The sequence below is a fragment of the Brachyhypopomus gauderio genome, chromosome 8 (assembly GCF_052324685.1).
Source record: "Brachyhypopomus gauderio isolate BG-103 chromosome 8, BGAUD_0.2, whole genome shotgun sequence".
Classification (NCBI taxonomy): domain Eukaryota; kingdom Metazoa; phylum Chordata; class Actinopteri; order Gymnotiformes; family Hypopomidae; genus Brachyhypopomus; species Brachyhypopomus gauderio.
In genome coordinates, this window is record NC_135218.1 from 15,001 (window position 1) to 21,999 (window position 6,999).

Below are 6,999 nucleotides of genomic sequence, written 5' to 3' on the forward strand. Positions count from 1 at the left end.
AAAAGTGCAACTTTTGAAGAATGAACTGAAAACTCATATTTTGAATGAAAACAGTGTTTGGATGTGATAACAAGCTGTTTTATCATGTTTGTAATGTTACACATGCATTTCCAAACAAGTAGTAAGTCTTGCATTTAGGCGTTCAAAACAGCGTTTGCTGGCGCTGTAAACGCTCTAAACAGTGTTTCTGAGCATAACTTGGAGCAAAAGTGCAACTTTTGAAGAATGAACTGAAAACTCATATTTTGTTCCAAAACAGTGTTTGGATGTGATAACAAGCTGTTTTATCATGTTTGTAATGTTACACATGCATTTCCTAACAAGTAGTAAGGCTTGCATTAAGGCGTTCAAAACAGCGTTTTCTGGCGTTGTAAGAGCTCTAAACAGTGTTTCTGAGCATAACTTGGGGCAAAAGTGCAACTTTTCAAGAATGAACTGAAAACTCATATTTTGTTCCAAAACAGTGTTTGGATGTGATAACAAGCTGTTTTATCATGTTTGTAATGTTACACATGCATTTCCAAACAAGTAGTAAGTCTTGCATTTAGGCGTTCAAAACAGCGTTTGCTGGCGCTGTAAACGCTCTAAACAGTGTTTCTGAGCATAACTTGGAGCAAAAGTGCAACTTTTGAAGAATGAACTGAAAACTCATATTTGTAACGTATTGAACAGGCAGAGAGGGATCCAAATGCGGAAGAACACCGCTTTTATTGAAATGAAACGTTGGTACAAGCACAGGCAGGTGTATCACGAGTACTAGTAACAACTGCGTTGTCTTGGCGTGGTCAGGACGGTCCAGGGTCATACCGGGGGAGCAGAAGTCAGGAGGTACAGAGGGGCTAGGCAGGAGACAAGGTCGGGGACGTAAGCGAGGGTCGGAACACAGGAAAGCAGACAGGTAATAGAAAGGCTTGGTATGCGGCATGAGTCGGCAATACTTCGCGACTAGGAAGTGGAATGTGGGCGTTTAAGTAGAGATACAGGGGGGCGTGGTGATGAGTGTCAGGTGAGGCTGGTTAGGTGGAGATCAGGTGGCATTCCTTACAGTACCCCCCCTCAAAGGAGCGGCACCCGACGCTCTACGACGAGCCGGGGGTCTACCGCGGCGTCTGGGAGCGGGAAAGTTGGGGTGTGTTGCGTGGAAATCCGCGATCATGGTGGGGCAGAGGACATCCCTCGCCGGAATCCAGGCCCGCTCCTCGGGACCATATCCTTCCCAGTCCACGAGGTACTGGAGTCCGTTCCTTCGGCGTCGAGACTCCAGAAGCTCCCGGACAATGTATGCCGGTCGACCGTCGATTTCCAGGGGATCCGGAGGGCTAGTGGACACAGGGGGAGTGGTGAACGGACTGTAGTGAACTGGCTTAAGGAGAGAAACATGGAAGACAGGATTGACACGGTAATGAGCAGGCATAAGGAGCTTATACGAGACAGCGTTGACTCTGCTGAGTATTTTGAATGGCCCAATGTACCGTGGGCTAAGCTTTTTACTACGCTGTTTCAAATGCAGGTTTTGTGTCGATAGCCATACCCTCTGTCCCGGATGATAGATTAGGGCTGGAAGACGACGGCGATCCGCGTTGAGCCGGCGTGTGTGCAGGGCGCGGCGTAAATGGACATGTGCCATCTCCCAGGTGCGGGCACTGCGCTTGAGCCACTCATCCAGGGCCGGGACGTCAGCGGGTGTCTTGTCCCACGGGAAGAATGCAGGTTGATAACCATAGACACATTGGAAGGGTGTGAGTTTGGTTGCGGAGTGTATGATGGAGTTACGGGCATATTCTGCCCACGGGAGGTATTTGTGCCAGTCATGTTGGGAGGCACAATACTGACGGAGAAACCTCCCTAATTCTTGGTTGTATCGTTCGACCTCTCCGTTAGATTGGGGGTGGTAACCCGAAGTCAGACTAACAGTTATGCCTAGAAGCTTGCAGAACTGCCTCCAGACCCGAGACGTGAATTGTGCTCCTCGGTCTGAGACGATATCTTCAGGTAAGCCGTATATGCGAAATACATAATTAAACAGATCCAGCGCGGATTCCATAGCTGTAGGTAGTTTGGGGCGAGGAATCAAGCGGCACATTTTAGAGAATCGGTCTACGATAACCATAACAACTGTGTTACCTCCAGAAGTGGGTAGATCTGTGACAAAATCCACAGCGAGGTGAGTCCAGGGCCGGAGAGGAACAGGTAGAGGAAGGAGTTTTCCTGCTGGGAGAGTACGGGGAGTGCGGGATTGGGCGCAGACCGAGCACGCTAACACGTAATCCCTGATGTCATCTTCCCAGGACGGCCACCAATAACGTTGTGAGATGAGGTGTCGTGTACGTGTAATACCTGGGTGACCCGTGCCTGCCGTGTCGTGAGCGAGTTGGAGGACACGCCCTCTAAGGGGTACGGGGACGTACTGTTTACCCTCGGGGCATTCCACGGGACCTGGATCGGTACGCAGGGCTTCATCCAACTCCTCCTGAATCTCCCACCTGATGACAGCAAGGAAACAGGAATCCTGCAGAATATACTCGGGTTCCTTAACAACAGTGTCCTTTTCATACAGTCGGGAAAGGGCATCCGCTTTGACGTTCTTTGATCCGGGTCGGTAAGTTACAGTGAAGCGAAACCGAGAGAAGAATAACGCCCATCTGGCTTGCCGCGGGTTCAGTCGCTTGGCAGATTTCAGATATTCTAAATTCTTGTGGTCTGTATAGACTAGGAAGGGGTGTGTCGCTCCCTCCAACCAATGACGCCACTGTTCGAGGGCGAGTTTGATGGCTAGGAGCTCTCGGTCACCGACGTCGTAATTCATCTCGGCGGCTGACAGTTTCTTTGAGTAATAGGCACAGGGATATAACTTCGGCGGGTTTCCCTGACGCTGCGAGAGAACAGCGCCCACTCCCACCTCCGAGGCGTCGACCTCCACGATGAACTGGAGCAGGGGGTCAGGGAGATGCAGTACAGGAGCCGACGTGAAAGCCCGTTTAAGGAGCGAAAACGCTCGGTCTTCCTCGGCAGTCCAGATAAACTCCCGTGACTTTCCCCCTTTAAGGAGATTGGTAAGAGGAGCTGCCAACTCACCAAAGCCGCGGATGAAACGGCGACAGAAGTTGGCGAAACCCAGGAATCGCAGCAGTTCCTTAGTAGAACGGGGGGTTGGCCAGTCCGTGACTGCCTTGACTTTATCTGTATCCATGGAGACCTGACCAGGAGAGAGCGTACATCCGAGGAAAGTCACTGTGGAACGATGAAACTCACATTTCTCAGCCTTTACATACAGGTGGTGTTCCCGCAGGCGTTGCAACACCGCTGAGACGTGTCGGACATGTTCAGAGACAGACGGGGAATAAATTAGGATATCGTCAATATAGACAAACACGAAATCATCAATCATATCACGGAAGATGTCATCCATAAATGCCTGGAACACGGAGGGACTATTCGTCAGTCCATATGGCATTACGAGGTACTCATAGTGCCCCCTGGCGGTGATAAAGGCGGTTTTCCACTCATCGCCCTCTCGGATTCGAATCAAGTTGTACGCACTCCGTAGATCCAACTTCGTAAAGAGGTTCGCTCCCATCAGGCGTTCTTGTGAGGCGGTGATAAAGGGAAGAGGGTAAGCGTACTTTGATGTGACTGCGTTAAGGGCACGGTAATCAATACAAGGACGTAATCCCCCTCCTTTCTTTTCGATGAAGAAGAAGCCAGCTGCGACAGGAGAAGTGGATGGTCGGATAAATCCCTTCTGTAGGGCTTCGGTGACGTAGGACTCCATCGCCTGATCCTCGGGACGTGAGAGAGGGTAAGGTTTCGTCCTACGAGGTAAGGGGGCTCCTGGGAGGAGGTCGATTGCGCAATCACATGGCCGATGGGGAGGCAGACGACAGGCACTGTCCTTGTCGAACACGTCAGCGAATCCACGATACTGTATGGGGATGACCTCAGACAGGGGTGTATCAGGACTTTCTACTGAGGAGGACCGGAGTGGTAAGTGTATACAATCTTCGAGACAACGGGTTTTCCACCGTACTAGCTCTCGTCTCTTCCAGGAGATTTCCGGGTCGTGAGCCGATAGCCAGGGAAAGCCTAGTATGAGAGGATCCCGGGGCGTGGAAATTAAGAAAAACTCCCGCATCTCGCTGTGGAACAGGCCCACTCGTAGCTCTACGGGGCAGGTACGAAGTGAAATTACACCCTCACCCAAAGGCTGTCCGTTCAGCGAGTTGATTTTCAGGGGGGGATCCATAGGTACGGTGGGAAGGTGGAGATGATAGGCTAGGTCTCGGTCTATGAAATCGCCAGCCGCTCCTGAATCCACTAAAGCCGACAGATTCGTGTCTATGCCCCCCCAAGATACTAGTACTGGTAGGTTAACCTGGTTTTTTCTCTGGGTAACCAGTAAGGGTTGGTAAGTGAGTGGGGACCTGCCTAGCCGCATGGACTCATCAGATTCAGGGGGGTTCTGTTCACATACGCGGGGAGATGGTGTACAGGACATGGGCATGGGAGTGTCATCTATTTCGGAGCGGTAGGGCCCCAACAATTTGTCCACTCGTATCGCTGCCTGAACGAACTCAGCTAAAGAGAATGCTTCTCCCCGACAGGCGAGTTCGACCTGCACGTCGGTCCTCAGTCCCCGACGAAACACGGTCCTCAAGGCTGAGTCGCTCCAACCGCTCCCTGCTGCCAGTGTGCGGAACTCCCTAGCATAATCTGCTGTGCTCCGTTGTCCTTGCTGGATGTCGTAGAGTCGGTCTCCGATGTCGCGACCGTCAGCAGGGTGATCGAAGACTGCTCGGAGCAGCGCTGTGAACTGGTTCTCTGACTGGAGGGCGGGGTCTTTGGTGTCCCACAAAGCGGTGCCCCAAGCACCTGCTGTGCCAGTGAGAAACGAGAGAATGAAGTGGACTCTTGGCAACTCTGCTTGGAATCGAGCGTGGTGGTACGTGAAGTATATTGAACACTGCATGAGGAAGTTACGGCATCGGTCGGGAGACCCGTCGTAACGTTCGGGCACGGCTACGGGGACGCTCACGGGTGTGGAGGTTGTCGTTGTGACGAGACGAACGGCTTCCTGGAGTGCTGCCACTTGGAGTCCTTGATCTCGAACTATCCCCACGAGTTGTTGGACCGTCTCGGTGAGTGTCCTTAGTGTATCTTCTGCTGGATCCATGATTTGGCGAAGTATTTCTGTAACGTATTGAACAGGCAGAGAGGGATCCAAATGCGGAAGAACACCGCTTTTATTGAAATGAAACGTTGGTACAAGCACAGGCAGGTGTATCACGAGTACTAGTAACAACTGCGTTGTCTTGGCGTGGTCAGGACGGTCCAGGGTCATACCGGGGGAGCAGAAGTCAGGAGGTACAGAGGGGCTAGGCAGGAGACAAGGTCGGGGACGTAAGCGAGGGTCGGAACACAGGAAAGCAGACAGGTAATAGAAAGGCTTGGTATGCGGCATGAGTCGGCAATACTTCGCGACTAGGAAGTGGAATGTGGGCGTTTAAGTAGAGATACAGGGGGGCGTGGTGATGAGTGTCAGGTGAGGCTGGTTAGGTGGAGATCAGGTGGCATTCCTTACAATATTTTGTTCCAAAACAGTGTTTGGATGTGATAACAAGCTGTTTTATCATGTTTGTAATGTTACACATGCATTTCCAAACAAGTAGTAAGTCTTGTATTAAGGCGTTCAAAACAGCGTTTGCTGGCGCTGTAAGTGCTCTAAACAGTGTTTCTGAGCATAACTTGTGGCAAAAGTGCAACTTTTGAAGAATGAAAAGAAAACTCATATTTTGTTCCAAAACAGTGTTTGGATGTGATAACAAGCTGTTTTATCATGTTTGTAATGTTACACATGCATTTCCAAACAAGTAGTAAGTCTTGTATTAAGGCGTTCAAAACAGCGTTTGCTGGCGCTGTAAACGCTCTAAACAGTGTTTCTGAGCATAACTTGGAGCAAAAGTGCAACTTTTGAAGAATGAACTGAAAACTCATATTTTGTTCCAAAACAGTGTTTGGATGTAATAACAAGCTGTTTTATCATGTTTGTAATGTTACACATGCATTTCCAAACAAGTAGTAAGTCTTGTATTAAGGCATTCAAAACAGCGTTTGCTGGCGCTGTAAGCGCTCTAAACAGTGTTTCTGAGCATAACTTGTGGCAAAAGTGCAACTTTTGAAGAATGAAAAGAAAACTCATATTTTGAATGAAAACAGTGTTTTGATGTAATAACATCGCCCTCACCTGTGTCTTGTTAGTTCTATGTCCATATAATCCCTGTATTCTCCCTAGTCTGGTTATCGGTTGTTTTCTTCATTCCTGTTCTCTGTATCGAACCTACTCGTGAGTTTGCTCTGTGTTTTCCGTTTATTCTCTGCCTGTTCCGTGTTTTCCCCGTCGTGTTTAAGTTCCTTGTCTTAACATGTCCGTGTACCTTTCATTTTCTGGCTGCCCTCCTGGTTTGACCCACGCCTGTCCATTCGACCATGGTTTTGGTATCCCCTTTAATAAATCTCGCTCTCCTCAGTGTTTGTGTCCGTCTCCTTGCTCCGCAGCACAAGCTGTGTTACACTCATATTTTGAATGAAAACAGTGTTTTGATGTAATAACAAGCTGTTTTATCATGTTTGTAATGTTACTGGTTGTTTATTTTCAAAACGTCCAATCTTAACGTCTTCATGTTCTCTCATGTTTCGTCCTGGAATTACCAGAGGCTCGTATTTGTTAACGTAATACAAGAGAACTGTTCAGTCAGACAGATATTTGTTGTGAAACAAAGTAGTTACAATTTCAAGCATTTTCAAGTACTTTAGCCTAAATTCCAGCACTTTTCAAACCTGGAACACAATGCAACATAAAAATTTGTCAGGTAAATGTTTTTACTTTCTTTTTTGCGCTCCAGATTTCTGTTTTCTTTATCTATCCACCACTATATTTCCCGCTGTTGGGTGGGTACCAGCCGGTGTAGTGCCGAATTCAGCACCCCCGCCGTGAAATGCATC

The 6,999-nt window shown here is 49.0% G+C and overlaps 1 long non-coding RNA gene across 1 annotated transcript; it reads left to right on the forward strand.

Moving 5' to 3' along the window:
- Positions 1-3,482: 3,482 nt before the first annotated feature.
- On the forward strand, positions 3,483-4,815 carry LOC143521132 (uncharacterized). The gene is made up of 3 exons (XR_013132657.1): positions 3,483-3,613; positions 3,699-4,172; positions 4,602-4,815. It is a non-coding gene; the product is annotated as an uncharacterized LOC143521132 (long non-coding RNA).
- Positions 4,816-6,999: the final 2,184 nt, after the last annotated feature.